Here is a 16,412-nt window from a genome sequence, read left to right as displayed (position 1 = left end):
TAGGCAATGGAGGACAAAACAGAAGTCTGTTGGGGATCTGTATTAGATCAGTATGTTACCAATATAAGGAACTGACTCTGAATGTAGAAGATTCTCCTTTAGCAAGTTCCCTCTGCAGTCAAAGACTGCAAGAAGAGTTAAAATCCGATTCAGTGTTTTCAGGACACTGTAAGTGATTTTGCTAGCCAGAAGCTCTTTCGTTTCACTAACACTGTCAACCGAGCAAGTGGGGCTGAACAGAGGTATTGTGTCAAAACACGTTTCTCTTTGGGGTAGTAGGAAAATGTTTGCATGCTTTATTGACTTGTACATCCTTTTCAGTCCCAAATTCAGCCAAATAAACTCTGGCTGTCTTACTTGCAGAAAAGATCCCTAAACTCTTCTGTCTCTAAGATCCCAGCCATAACTTGGCTTCCTTACAGCAACTAAATAACAAAAACATTCAACAATGCAGTGTAAGACTCAGAGGATTCTGTGAGTGGGTAGGCACTAGCCCTGAAAAGAGAAATTCATGTTCCTCACTCTGTGAATAAAGGACTTACTTTCTGTTACTAGAAATTCCCCAGAAGAGAATAACTCACTTAAGATTGTTCAGAATTCTTTTTCCTTAAACTGAAATAATTATTTTGCCTGTGCCCCAAAATTCTTAAAACTTTTACTTTGAATTGATGTGAAATATTTGGGTTTAATTTTTTAATCCAGATAGTGAACAAGAGAAAACAACTATTTGCAGACCTTTTTTCTGAAAAGATACCGGTGCTTCCTTGGTGTTCATCAGTGTAATTGGTGGTTGTGGCTGGGACCTAATTGCTATGTATTTTGATACGTTATTTTGTTACTAGGTCCTGTAATATGTCATGCAGGTGGGTGTTACTATTTTGTTTCTCCCACAGGCACCAAGTCTGAGTCTCTGACAGGTCATAGTGGTTATGGAGCAGGTTGGTTGGCATTCCCCAAAGTCAGATTTCAGTTGTGCCTTGGGTTCAGTTAGCTGGCAGAGGTCATCACTGTGGGTCCAGCACTCCTGTGCACCAAAGTCCTTTTTTGCAAAGACCTTTTTCTTCACTTTTTTCAGGGCTGATGACGTGAATAAAGTGACAGGTAGGTCTGTGGCCCAGGTCTATACAAGTCCACAGTAGTGCTACAGAGATGCCAGGCAGTGCTGCCCTTGGGAATTTCCTATAGCTTGTACAAAGACCTTTCCATCATACGAATTATACCAATTGCCAAAAGCATCTTCTTTTCCCTAGACAGTGCTATCTCTTAAAGGCTCAACCCAGGATGCCACCTATCCCTAGTCACCTGTGTCAGACCATCTAGAATAACTCAAGGAGTTTGCTCTGAGGACCTAGTTGTTAACGTCAGGAAACTTTGATGATGGGATTATATGCAATAGGTAGTACTGGCACAGCAAAAATAATAGAAGTCTAAGCAAATTTGTTAACATTAGCACAGTGAGTCCTAATGCAGAATGTACCAGTCATTACTTATTTCAGCAGGACAAGCCCAAGCCTGGGAAATTAGAAGCATGGATCTAAGTGCACTTCCTGAATACTCCTAAATCAGTATCATGTTGTGTTTTATTCCACTCTCATCAGGCTATGGTTTATCTTACATTGGTATTTTTGCTGCTGCATGTCTGCGTTGCTCTTTGTGGATAACAAGCTTTCCTAGGTCTTGTTCACATTCTTTTACCAAATTCCTTGATAGAGGTTCTGACATTTTTCTGATACAAAGGAAACTCTATGCAGCTTTAAGAAACACTCGTTTGGAACATTTCCCACGTCAGCTTGTGATTTTTATTCAAAACTATACACAAGGAAGAACTTTTGAAAATTATAAAGAACTTGTTGGTATGGAGAATTACCTGAGATGTGAGAGCGCCAAATTTGGCTTTCTTTGTTATCAGCTCCTACGCTTCTGATTTTCAGAATCAGAAGGGAATAATACGTGAAGGACAGCTCTGTAAATGCTGTGCCTCGGTGCTGTCAAGCACATGACAGTGAGCCAGATCCTTAGTCTGATCAAAGAGGGCAGTTTATGTTTCTGGTGGAGGCTTTTGGTCTGTTGTTTTCATGAACAGTTTCACAGTGTTGGGGATTCTTCCAGAACAGGAACATCTTTGAAATCTTGAAACTTTCAGTAGTCTGTAAATTAATTTCTTACTGCATTCTTCACCATCATAAACAGTTGTTTTAAGAATACAAAGTTCACTGTGGTTTTGTAGCTGTACTTTAATGAGTTTTTTCAACTGGTTTTGATCTAAACTGTTAACAAAATAGAGCTGAATGTATAGAAGATGTAGAAGGGCTATGATTAAGCAGGAAAGATGTTCTTTACATAATAGGAAAAGCACATGTTGCTGTAAAATGCCTAAATTGACATCAGCTGCCCAGTTAGCTAATAAACAAGATACATGTAACTGAACAGTCTTCAAGGTTGGTATCATGTAAGACAATGCTGGTTCATCACTTTCTAATAATGAGATACTCCTGGGTGTGTTAAACAAAAAAAGTGTAAAATGCCAGTTGCTAGGTTTTTAATTTATTGCCAGTTGTTGATCTAAACAAATTTAAGTATTTTGCTGACTCTTTGGGTTTGCTAAATTGAAAGAATATAAGAATGCACAGTAATAAAATTTCCCTTCTAGTATACCTGTATCTCAGGAACACATGATTGTTGTGTTTCCATATGAAGCAGTCATTTATATTGTGCTATATTTTACTTAAGTATATATTTTAAACTTTTTTTAAAATTTTAAAACAAAAATGTTATACCCTGGATGCTTTTGCTGTACTGTCAGTGAGGATGCCAAATGTGGCCCTGGCAGCACGATGCTATCTGTGCTTCCACTTCCCACAGACAGGAGACCTTAAGAATCCATGGGTATCACTTTTCAGGTCCAGTCATCTTCAGACCTCCTTCCTCAAGCCCTTTGCAATAAAGCAGTTGGGTTTTGAAAGAATGATGACGTGGGAAATGCTAAAGTACTTAGTAAGAGGAAGGACATGATAAAAAGGTTGACTCTCCCCTCATGTCATGAGAGACTCCCCAGCTCAGACAGGTACAGAGGGGTCTCCAAATATTCCTATAAATAAAATTATTTTATTGAATGCAAAGACGATGTGTCAAGCTCTTGGCAGTATTGCTCCCATGTAAACATAAAAAAGCCTTCATTTTACAAAGAAAAAGAATTCTGTTTCCCCCAAGGGAGTAGAAGTGTCAGTGTTTGTCTTGAATTTGCCCATTGTCACAGTGGCCAAAAAATTACAAGACAGTTACAAATGACACCTTTACATTGAGAAGTTAATACTTGGACATCTTGAGAAGAAAAAAGCATTTGTGAGAAAGTTTAATGTTTCATATTTCAAGTACTGTTTCAAATTAGCAGCCACTCCTGGAAAAGTGTGATTGTATTAATTATAATGTATTAAGGGTTTTCATTGATAAACAGCTTCAAGGGAAAAGCCAAAAATCCATGGCATAAGCAAACAAATGCTAATTACTGAAGAATTCGTTCTTGCACACAACTTCACATGAGAATACTATGGTATACAGTAACAGTCATACCAAAGACACTTTCCTTGATTCTAATATTCATTTGTTATGGCTAAAATACAGGCACCTTGAAGGAGCAAAAGTGGTCCCTACACAAAATAAAGTGTTCCTGACCTTGTTTTCCTTTTAGGAACATCTATCTGTAATTAAGAGAAAAGTTGCTCGTAATTAATCGTATCTTCCTTCAGTGTTGATATAAACCTATGCTGAAGCTGAAGGAGGAGAGATGAAGTATGCCATTTTCTCAGACATCAACTGGTGATTTACCAGACACTGTGTTTAAAAGCTGCATGATAATAATTTCTCTGGGTCCAGTTTCCTTTTCTCTTTGTCACCCCAAATGGGTGACAAATTTACTAGAGAAACGAGTCAACATTCAATATGGTTTTTGCTAATGATATACTCAAGCTTCACACAAAACACAATCTCAGCATATATTCACCTAAATAGGCTGCTGAGAGGTGTCTAAGAAGGTTTCAAGTCTATCCTTAAATTTATACTCAAGTTTCAATACAAAGAAAAAGGATTTTGGTTTTGACACAGATATTTCTATGTGCAAATATGTTTATTCACCATAGTGGATTTCCAGTGGTCATTCTATCCTTAGCAATTTCTAAATGAGTCAAACAAGCACTTCTGGTCTAAAGCACTGAAGTTTAGGGAGTACATGAAAGCATGGACAGTTCACCTAAAGGAATTACTTTATTGAACTGGAAAGTTTTTGTTTTGAAATGTTATCTTTAATATGTCATTGATTGAACTAAAAGACAAGATTCATTAATAAAAGCATGTTGAGCTTTGACATCAGGGACATCACTGCAGGTAGGTTTTGTCCTTGAAATGACATCACTGGTAAAAATAAAATAAATTTTAAAAATCTGAATAGACCTGCAGTTTGCTTGAGCATTGTGGGTACTCTAGAGAGCAAATACTTGAGAACACAAGAATTGGTAATTGCAAGCCAAAATGTATCTCTATGTTGTTGGTATTACCTACCCCACTGGAAGCACAAGATACTACCTACTGAAGTTGCATGGGGAATTAATTCCCTGAGGCAGGCTGGGGTTAGAATCCACAGTAGAAAGATTCACAGTTCTTGAAAAGAAATTATCTAACTGTGGCATTGACCCCTATTGTTTGTTTGGAGTATTTCAGGTGAAATTCAGAGCCAGACAAAGATTATGAAGATAAATATAGTCAGAATTTTTGAAACTTTGAAGAAAGACTTGGGTCTAATTTTTGTCAAATTTTCATTAGAGGTCCAGGTCAGTTGCTCAAAATCGATTCATCCAACATTAAATGTGAACCTTGTAGATACTGGCATTTTTATAATACAGAGAAAATGCCTGCAGATACTTAAAAGGGGTTTGAAAGTGTCTAGCTGGATAGAGGGTTGGGCTTCCACACTATCAAAGCAGCATTAAAAGTGCATTGTAGACTTTGCTGCTTTGTCCTAGAACAAAAACACACACTGAGGTCAAGGGATTCTTTTGTAGCTCTGCTGTAGCCCAGCACTCAATTCCATTAAAGTTCTTGATAATCATCTGCCTTATAGCAGGTGTTATCATCGTTTTTTCTACTTTCCAAGAACAACCTTGCGGAAGGGTTTTGCAGTTTAATTTAAAGGCAATCTGGTCAGAAAAAAGGAAGGTCTGTCTTTTAAGCAACTTTTTGGAGATTTGTCTTCTTTAGAAAACATTTGGTTGAATCCTTTAGATGCCTAATGTTCCAGAAAGGAGGTGGTGTTGCTATTTTATATGTTGCATTGTGTTTTAAAGCCTACCCCTTTAAGCTTTATATGCAGCAAAGAAAAGTGATCAAACTACATTTTCAATAGAAACCAGAAATGTCCTTCACAGCAAGTTTTACAGATAAGTTGCTATCAACTTTAGAGCAATTTTACAGATATAATGATAGCAAACGTAGGACATAAAACATATTTTAGATGTAAGTGAGTTTGACTTTAAATGAAATGTCAGCATTATAATTATTTGTATTGAGGTTTCAAATACTAAAGATAATAGCCTTTTCTGTGTATTCTGATACTGTTTTATTCAGCACCCAGTAGCCATACTATGAAACTATATATATGATAATTAAAAAACATACTTCATAAGCAGACTTTTCTATGAGGAGAAAGATCTGCATTCTTTCTAGTACCCCGGGTAAATTTGTTTGTCTCTGACCCTTCTTTTCTTTCTAGTTCTGTGTGGTTTTTGCACAAATATACCCATTTACGGCCAAGACACTATTGTCTCACCTTTCCCCTTATGTTTGTTCACCTGCATTGTTTAAAACTGGTGGTCGCTCTTTACTGCTTGTGTGGTGCCCCAGTATTGCTCATTAACTGACTCCCCACAAATCTAGACCACAACACAGAGCCTGCCCTTTTTGTTTCCATACCAATACCATTTCTAATCAACAGATCCTTGCTCCAGTGGCATCTGCCTTTTTTCTCTTGCTTTCTTTCTGAAATCTAGATCTGATGAACACCAGAACTGAAAGAGTATGTTTCAAATTTTATTTCTGAATGAGCCATTTAATGTACATACTGATAGTGCTCAATTATATAAGTTATTCAGTGGCCTATTCCAAAGCTTAGTGAAAACAATAGCTGTTCGTGTGCTTGTTTAATAAGCTTGCACCAAGCTTCCAGTAAGGGAAGAAAAAATACTGGACACCCACATATGCCAAACAAAATACTTGGTTTTATCCACCATTATGTAAACTACTAAAACTCTGGGTGTTTTTACTGGAGTACTAAGTAAACAGCTGTTGAATTCATGTTTCCTTATTCTCAGGGAATGGAAATAGATGGGAAGGAAACAAACCTGATTAATGTGGTAAATACATTAAGTCTGACATGCATCATCCTAAAACATGTCCATTAAGCCTGACATATTTGAGCAAACACATTTACATTAAAGAACCCTCAAAACCTGGAGACAGATTAGGTGAGGTCTGTAATGAATTACTGAGATAAATGTAACTGAAAACGTGACAGAGGAAAGATGGTGAACAAATTGATCTGTATTACAGCCTGTGCATTCAGTAAAGAGAGGTGATCTGCATAACTGTGGAGAGGCAAAAGGATAATCCAGAAGTTGCTTAAATGTCAGGCAAATCCATGGATGCCTCTAATGCATTTAATGAAGAACAATATTCAACTGATAAAATGTCTTTTGACCACAAAAGAAATCCTCTCTTGTCATGAAGTCTCAATGCCTGAGAAAACAACTTATCACTGTCAGTGTTAATTCCTTTCACCAGGCCACTGATAGAAGTTGAGAAGAACTATTTAATGATCATCTTATCACTGATATAGCAGTTGAATCATTCATTTACACATGATCAGATAAAGGAAAAATGTTTGTTTTATCTTCCCCATCACCATCCAGTAAAGCTGTAGAATACCTAGAAGTCTCTACATGTGAGACTGCTGTCTGTAAAAGCAGTCAAACAAAACCAGTTTTCGCTGAATCCATTTCCAGCCTGCGTCGGTTCCTATTTTAAATCTGCATGCTCAGAAATGTTATGTTTTGCTACAAGTTGTGATTAGGTATTAGATGTTTCATGGTACAATGGTACAATTATGCATGCATTTATTAGTACTTCGGTAACAAAGCCATTTTCTAAAGCCCTGTGTGCATATGGAAGCTGAGAGGTAGGTGTTAAATCTGTAGGTGCTGACTGTATTGCTTTAGTAAGCATGTTTCCTGGGCTGAAGCTTTGAAATGGGACTTCAGTGTAGCAGGCAGCTTAACAGTATGATCACTTGCTATATCTAACCAGCTTGGATGTTAATCCAAGGGACTAGGTTCCCAATTGCTCAAACAATGATGAATTAATAAATACTAAAATAAGCTGCTTGCCTCTAGTAACATCAGGATCCAAACCTAGTGCTGTAAGGGGCCTGGAAGATATGGGAGAGACCCTTACAAGCTGTTTATCTATTGTGGTCTCACTGTCCTCAGAATACTTCAGACATGAGGCATGTGTGAAAGTGCACAAACAGAACTGAGCTCGGCTGAGTAAAAAGCAGTTACATTTGTACTTTCACTCACCTAAATACCTCTGTCAGTTCCTCAAAGTTTATACAATTTCATGCCTCTATCTAATATCCCCAAAGCATTTACATTTTAATGCAATTATCAAGCACTGTTTTTCCCCTTTTGTACTGCAAAATCTTCATTTTCTGATCCTTCAGCACCATTGAAATGACCTGTGTCTGTGGTTTACTTACTTTTCTGAATCAGAGTAGCTAAAATGAGGCATCACTGAGGGGAAATCTTGTTTAATAACCAGTAGGCATTGCAAGAACTGATGATCTTGTGTGTAGAAACATACCCCTAGAAACACATAGGTTGGAAGTCCTGCTCAGGGACTTCATCAGCTGAGTTTTGAATATCTTCAGGGACATTGTTCTAAATCTGTCTACAGCCAGTGTGCCATTTCTTTGGGAGGCTTTACACAACATTTAGCAGTTCTGTGTTCTTGTGCTGCAATATTCATGTTACTAAAGATTTGATGTGGTCATGCTGTTGAGTGGCCTTCCAGGGCAGTGTGGAGCAACGTTCAGCATTTACCATCCCAGGACTTGCTCATGAGGAACGATTCACACTGGTGCATAAAGCTGATTGAATATCCTCTCCTTCTACTGAGTTGCTCTGTATCTTTTCAGTGGAATTTTATCAGCGTGTGTTTTTTTGTATGGTTGAAAAGGTGAACAGGCTACTCTGCAGAATGAAGAGAGCTGTGAGAGGAACAGTATTATGTGGGTTTGGGCGATGAGAAGTGGGATGATTAGTGTCTGCTGTACTGTGTTCTTGACTCTCGTTTGGCATTTGGGTATTTCTGCAGATACTAATTTTGAAATGATGGTCTGAAGGAGCCTGTGATAATAGAGTGAAACTTTCTGTGTATTTTTCTAGTTGTTACTTACGTTCCATGAAGATGATGGAGAACCTTGCCAATGTGAATAAGAAATAACATCCATTAGTGTCTTCTAATTTATGTCAGCTTACCTTCTTCACAGTCTGGCAAAGACAAATCATTTCTTTGTACTTTAAAAGATAGTACACATAGCACTTGTCTAATTGCCAATTCTTCTGCAGCATTGCTGCAGCCTACTGTCTAGCTTGTCTTCCTTCTCTGGAGAGAATTAATATTTTGGATCAACACTTCCTTATTAGCCACAATGATTTGCTGTTAATTTCCTTCTTTGTCATTACGTTTATTCACCCAGAAATACCAAATTTTATCACTAGAACAAGAAGTGTGGCTCTTTATACATTATATATAGGATACAGTGTAATTATTTATTATTCAAGATACTGAGAATATGCTGGTCTCATTCAGGCTTAAAATGCCAGTTAAACAGGATGACTGGATTCTTCAGCTCTGAAGTTAATGCTGCTATGCTGATTTACACTGTAGTCTGGCCCTATACTCATTTTTATCACTCAAATCAGGACTGTGCCTGATTATCATACTTATTACAGGATAGTACATGCCAGTATTCTCCATAACAGTATGAGCCCTTCTATTTGAAACTTTTCTACTTCACATGTTTTTTGCTTCTGGCTAGGACCATCTGTAGATGTGTGTATGGAGCTTCAGTCATGCATTTCCTATTAACTCTAATTCATATACCTGAAGTACAACTGAGCAAACTGAAAAGCATTTTGAATGAGGATGTGTTATTTTAAACATTTGTTTCAACTGTGCTCACATGGTCTTTGTCCTCCTTTTCTATAATGCTATCTAGTAGAATTTTTATGAAAAATACATTTTCACCTGATTTACCAATTATATTTGAGCTGTATTGGCATATGCCTTTCCAAATTCTCACTCTGAGGAAAGGATGCCTATTCCTAATTTTGTTGTTGTCTTTGCCATTTTTAATTGAGTTTGAGGAGTTTTGATTCATGTCTTCAGTCAGAGACCTGACTTGTTGACATTTGATTATGCAATTAGCCATCATAGCAGATCATAGAAAAATAGGCTCTTCCAAAAATATCACTGTAATAGATAAATAATACCTATACAATTAGTGCACTCTTTTTAATACTAGGTGAACTGGAGAATATCTGTGTTTGGACAATCCACTGTTAGGAAAAGAAAAATAAATGAACAAATATATTTATAGTGAATAATTTCCCTACTTCCTGTCTTTCACAGGCAAAGAGGTCCAATATGTTGTTTCAAAGTGGTCATTCTAATGGTGGTTTTGTAACACGATGTAACATTGCATACTTTTTTTTTTTTAAAATAGACTTCCTGAAAAAAAATCTCTGTTATTCTTCTGGCTATAAATCATGATGGTTTCTTACCAGCTCCTGCTTGCATGCAGTTAGTTTCATAGTGATTCAGCTGGTTTGGAGGAGCTGAACTTGAGTACCAAAATGGAAAGATTACAGTGCACCTAGAAGTTACTCAAAGCTCTCTGTGTTCACTCTGTTAATGAGTTTTCGCTTTGTTAATTAAGAAATAAGATCAGTCTGTTTCAGGTGTGTATGTATATTTGTAACTTTATTAGTAGTACCCTTAAGTAAAGCCATCTGCAGGGCAGAACTAAAATTAAATTATTTAAAGCTTCTTTTAATATTCACGTGGCTTTAATTTCAGTATTTTTTTGTACTGATAAACAAAAAGCAGTGATATTACTAAAATAAATACAGTATGTTCTCCTGTGCATTTGTAAAACCCAGAGCTTCCTATGCACTTATAAATTGGTCTGTGTTTACCAGAGACTGCATTTATGCTTAAAGCACTATCACTAGTCCTAGTTGGAAATAGAAAATCAAAGAGAGTATCTCAATGTGAGTGAAACCAAACTCCAATTTATAAGAAAGTTGTTTAAGAGCAGGTAAATCAGTGGTTCCATCCCATTATCCTTAAATGCACTCGTCAGCGAACAGAAACCCTCAGTGGAACATTCAAATACCAGCAGCAAATGCTCCCTTGGGCACTGTGTGCAGCCCGTGTATCTGAGGCGTTAAGTGTGACCTCTTCTCTTTTGTAGCTGCAGTCTAATGCAGTTATTCCCAAACTAAAGTTAAGCCAGGTGCCTCTAATAATATTAGCAAAAATAGCAACCTTAATGCCTCTTCAGGTGTTTTGCAGCTTGCTATTAATTTCTGAACGGCCATCAAAAAAGCTAGAGTAAAGGTATTTCTACAAAAGCATTATTCATTCAAGTGATTGCGGGTTGGTTATGTACTGGTTGCCAAACTCCTTGGTTCTTTATCCCCACAATGTAATGGGGAGGTGTGATTAGCTCTGTTGTTTTAATATGAAGAACTGAGGCATAAAGAGAGAAAGAGATAGGCCTGTGGTTACATGGAAAAGGCATGGCTGAGGCAGCCCTTAGCTAGCACCTGGTTAAATAGTAAACTGTCCTTTCTTGGGCTTTGCTACTTACAGGTACAATTTCTGAGAGCTGGGTTATGTCTTTTCTGTTAGAGAATGGCAAAGGAAGGAAAGCATCCATCCATGCCTTGAATGAGCAATGCCCAGAAAGATGTTCCTCAGACAGTATGCAACTGTTGGCTCCCAACCTTTACATTTCAGGGTTATAAGGGAAACAGAAGGCTATTCTCAGTGAAAAAGCCTGGAAAAGCCACATTTCTGCATTGCGGCAGACCTGTTGCTTACCTTGGATCCACACCTAGCATCAGATGCGAGACTCTCTTCTCAGCTATTGCTCATCTATAAGGATTTCTTAAAGATAGTTGCAAATCTGTAAGGCTGATTGGCAAGTGCAGAGGTAAAACCAAAGGGGTACATACAGACAAAAAAGAAGAGGGATAACTCCCCAAAGTATTTCTAGGCTGGCCTCATTGACAGCCAGGCTGCAGCTGGACTGCATTTAATTACTTTTTACATAGAGCTTAAAGTTGCTCTTCATATGAATTACAAGTCTCAGTATTTTTTTTCTGGTAGGACTAAAACTGTATCTATTTCTAATATCCTGTCTCCTGAGAAAAGTGAGTAGATTTTTAGAAAGTATAACAGTGTAATACAGAGAGATCATTCCAGATGTGATCGGTTGTGGGACTTCCCCAACTGGAAGCTGAATGTAAACCTTTGTTTTTAATAGACACTGAGAGATGTGGAGTAGAGAATTCCAAGATTTAACAGGTTTTTTTTCCAACTCATTTCAAGTTTTGTTCTCTGTAACAACCCTGTTCCAAGTAGCTTGCCACCAATTCTTTCTAAACATGCAAAGAAGGGATCTAAATACCTGGAGAGGGATGGGGAGCACTTATTGAAGAAAAAAAAAAAAAAAAGTCCAGAGATAACTGCTAGATTGGAGTACAAGATTATCAGTACTCACTAATAATTAAAACTAATCTTTTGACTTACTGGTAGAATTGTATTTTAAGGTGGGACTGGAATTAAAATGAGGCAGCAATGATCTGTTTCAAGTCAGAAAATACATTTCAAAGATGGGATTGTGGTCATGGAAAGCTGTGAAGACAACTGTCAAACTATTGGACAAGTGACATATTGAAGTTGGTGGATTTTGCAAAAAAAAAGCTTGACTAAGAAGCAGCAATAGAAAGAACACTGAGTAAGTCAGTAAAGTCTGTATTTATTGTGGTTTTTATTATTATTGTTATTATAAATAAGCATACATTGTCATCCCAGATTGAAGCAGCCGTGAATGAAGTTCACTTGTAGATCCATCATTTGAAAATACACTGCACAGTCCTCCTCCCATTTACCCTTTCTTAGTATACATTAAAAATAATTCCATTTTACCAATGCAGTACCCATGGGAGTATCAGGGCTGTGAAAACTTGTGTCTTTTTTAGTTTTACCTAGGATAGCCTTCAGGGTTTTTTAATTTTGCATACTGGTTATACTTCAGGTCTAGATAGAAACCAATAATGCATTCGTCTTTGACTAATTGGATCAAATTATGGTGTAAACCCAGAAGGAATAATCTACTTAAAATTGACGTTGATTTGGCAGAAATACATTCATTTTTTTGTGGTTGCTTTAGCATTGCAGATGAAGAGAAGGATGTGCAAATAAAGAGATCTGTTTTGCCATCTGTAGTTTAAGTTCTTCCTGCCAATGCCACATGTAGCTTAAAGATGTTTATTAACTGATAAAGCAATTTTTCAGAGACCTATTTACATTTGAAATATTATTCTGAAAAAAAAGAAAAAGTATTAATTAATAATTTGGCATGTTTCAAAATACTAGAGAAATTATACTCCCTTTGTGTTTCAGAAGAAAACTGCTACATATTCTCCGGTCCCTGTGTCAGCTTAGTAGAAAGTCTTGAACTTTCTAATGCAAAGAAAGGTAATTTGTTAGAATTTGTATATTCTGTTACTGATGGGAATTATACCCTTTCATTTTTAGTGTCATAGATACTCCTTGAAGAAAGTCTTGAAGTGTTACATATCTCTCAAAACCTTCTTTCAAGGCTTGAGTCTGTACTGAAAACAGCTTGCTGGAAATTTCCCAGTGAAACTGTTCTTGATACATAGCTATTTTTGACTGATACTTTTTCCCTGAAAATGTTTGCTTTCTGTGGAAAATTCTGGTGGTTACTCAAAGGTTTCAGCTGAAATTTGTGTCAATCATGTGCAGTTTTGTAGGCCAAAACTTGAAAATTTATGTGAGGAAGATCTCAAACCAGCTGTAGTGGTGAGCACAGGGGAGAATTCCACATTCTTCATGAGATGGGATGCTTCTTTGAAAGAAAATATGTCCCTGTGCTACTAGCATTATACATAGAAAGCCTGACGTAAGCAGAACTACCTGTGATCTTTTTGACCTAAAATACAGTTGTCCTCTGTTGCTGTTTATTTTTAATTTTAAAATAGATTGGCCATCGAAAATAAGTAACATACACACTTCTGTAACTTTACCACCTCCAAATAGAAACTGTTAGTTTGTGTCAGTCATTTGAAGTAGAGATAATGTCTGTTTGCAGTAATTGCATCTGGTATCCATCGGTATGTTTCATTAGTAACACCATGGTTCTACCTGACAGGGAATGGCTGAGGTTATTGAGCTGCTTCTGTAAATTTTGACCCCCTGAAGCAGCACTGAGAGACAGCTGCCTTCTGTCAGTCATGGCATAAGTTGCTAGAGAGGCAAAACTTTACTTACAACATGGTAGGGACTATAATTATTTCCCCTCAGGACCTGTAAGTCCGTCCCTGTATGCCAGCATCCAGAAATGTCTCCTCTTACTATGTTTAATTCAAAGTGGGTGAATTGCCTGACCATTTTGAATGACATGTGTGCACATAAGACAATATACCTGATTAATAGAATTTCTGATTGACACCTTATTTTAGCTCCTTGGGTAAAACTTTGGATCTTGCAATCTCCATAAAAAATTTTATGGATGATCTAAGCATCATAATAAAACTCACGTATTGTTTTAACTAGATGGTCAAAATAACCATGAGTGAATATATAGACTTCTTGAAAGTATAACAGTCCCTATGTAAGGAAGGACTCGTATGTGATTTGTGAATAGACTAAGCATCTGTGAAACTGTTCTTAAGATACAACATAAAAAGACTTTATTAGAATGTGAATCTTTACTTTACCTGAGGAAACGTTTTGAAACACTCTCCAGTTTGTTTACAATAACATGTGGCATTATATCCCCCTTAGTAAAAGTATCTTTTCACATTATTGAAGAAATGTGTATCAGAAGTTGTGTTTAAAAGCTATATCATCACCTTATGTTTTCTATTGTATGAAATTCATGAAATCTCTTGGGTATGTGCTAGGACTCAACATAGGTTTACAGAGGTTCAACATTAGAAAGACTGACATGTACATAATCTAAAAGTGGGACAGAATTTGCTCCATTGCTTATTTTTAGTAATACCCTGTTTTGCAACCATCAGTGTAGAACTTAGCCTGAGTGAGTCTGGACCCATGTTTCTTGTGTTGTGCTGGAAGCAATTCCCTTCACAGTAGCTGTTCTCTGTTTTGTTTTATTTTTTCCCCCCCAAACTGATTTTCCTTTCACATGCATTGTACAAAAGAGGAACAGAGAAGGGTGCTATATAACAATGTAAAACAGTGTGGCACCAGCTCAGACAGAGCTCCTCTCACTCTCAGTGACCGATACCAGTGCCTCTGAAGGAACACAAAAGTAAGGTCAGTGGTCAGCTTCCCTGGGTATTCTTTCCCAGTCTCCAATGATTTGTACAAAGGGTAGTTTCTGAGCTAGAGGTGGTGCATTTGTGGTATCTTTATGGCAAATATTTCAGAAGAAATAACAAAAGTTAAAAAATAACTAGGCTTTAATGATCTGTTGCTGGTATTTAAGATGCATTTTTAAATGATCTATGCTCAGGAGGATGCCCTAAAATACTTTAATGAATTCTGGTTGTCAGTTCTTGTCAGTGGGCTATGTTTACTTCTAACTTTCTAATTTTTGCATTTCAGAGGAAGATGTAAAAAAAAACACAGAAGGAGCTCCTATTGTAATTTTCCACAGTGACGATCTCATTTTTAGAATTCCTGATACCTACCAGCCTGAGTGTATGTCCCTTTTCTATTCTCTCTTGTCTGTACCCTCAAGATGGTGCACAATTTTCAAAGATCCTTTTTATTCCATGTAGTCTGGGTGCTGACTCCATGTTGAAGAGGTCTTGGTGGTCTACTGATACCAGGAAACTCTGGTAAAACACCAGTGATGTTGATATATGCCAAAGCCTGTCTATCTGTACAGATTACCATGGTGTCCAGCTGATGTAGGACATGAACAGCATGATCATCTTATCCATGAAAATACTAAACCTGAAAATTATTGAGAAGTAGGGAGTTCAGAAAATTTTCAGAAAACTTTCTATGCAGTGTTAATTCCTTTTGTTTAGTGACTGAGAAGCTTCTCAACATTAAAGGTCTTCCTCAAATTGTCCACAAAGCTCTTACAACACCCTGTCATCAAAAGATGCCCACGCAGTCAGGAGTTTCTTGATCTCCAAGAAATTTCTCTAAATTCTTCCTTATTTCTGTTTCTAGTTTTGAGAAATATTTCTCTCCAGTAGGACTTCCAGGGAGTATTCTGCCCAGACTTAAATCTACATGATGGGAGAGAGGAAAAGGGATATTTCAATATTTCAGACTTTTGATTCTAGTCTGATTGTTCAGTGAAATGGCAGATGGTGAGTCTATCTGTGTCCACTATAAAAACTAACACCACTGTGTGAGCTTCTTTCTTCCCTGGCAGGAAAAGAGGCGAAAAAACCCCAGAATCAGGCAAAGAATTTGGCTTGTATGCCAGGAAGCATTCACAAGCAAAAGCAATTAAGCTCATATATAACTCTTCCCAGACTTTAATGTTTTGCAGAATCATTTTTCATCTATTGAGTAGTACTGTCGCAGCATCAGAGATTTAACTTTTACATATTTTCATTATGTAGTCTTGTGCAGCTCTCGCTGATAACAGTCATTTGAAGTGTCAGTGCAACTGATGAAATCAGATGGGCCATGAACGGTTCGGTTTGAAAGCTGTCACTGAGATGTATAACGTATTTTTTGATTTTGCAGTTGCTTCATAAAAGTTTAAAAACAGCGCAAGATAATGTATATTCATTCATTCAGTAAAACAAATTGTTGAGAGATACTTTTTTATTTGTATAATACAGCTTTAGGGGTGAATTACTTACTTTTATTAGTGAAAAACTAACATCCGTAAAGAATTTTGTGGTGTACTCTGTGGATTTAGGACTAGGTTTTTGAGGATTGCTCACCATAGTTGAGTCACAGGACTTTTGAAAAAATCTGTCTTTAAGTGGCACAGTGGGAGCTGCTGAGCTTTGAGCACTTTGAAAGCCAGACTCTTTTGTGGTTGTTCAGAA

At 37.1% G+C, this 16,412-nt stretch overlaps 1 protein-coding gene across 1 annotated transcript in view; it reads left to right on the top strand.

Moving 5' to 3' along the window:
- Positions 1–16,412, top strand: part of NCKAP5 (NCK associated protein 5) — a 379,508-nt gene that overhangs the window by 325,799 nt on the left and 37,297 nt on the right. The window lies entirely within an intron of this gene.

Source organism: Strix uralensis, chromosome 6 (assembly GCF_047716275.1).
Source record: "Strix uralensis isolate ZFMK-TIS-50842 chromosome 6, bStrUra1, whole genome shotgun sequence".
NCBI lineage: Eukaryota > Metazoa > Chordata > Aves > Strigiformes > Strigidae > Strix > Strix uralensis.
The sequence above is the reverse complement of the archived record's forward strand: the minus strand, read 5'-3'. Positions and strand labels throughout refer to the sequence as shown.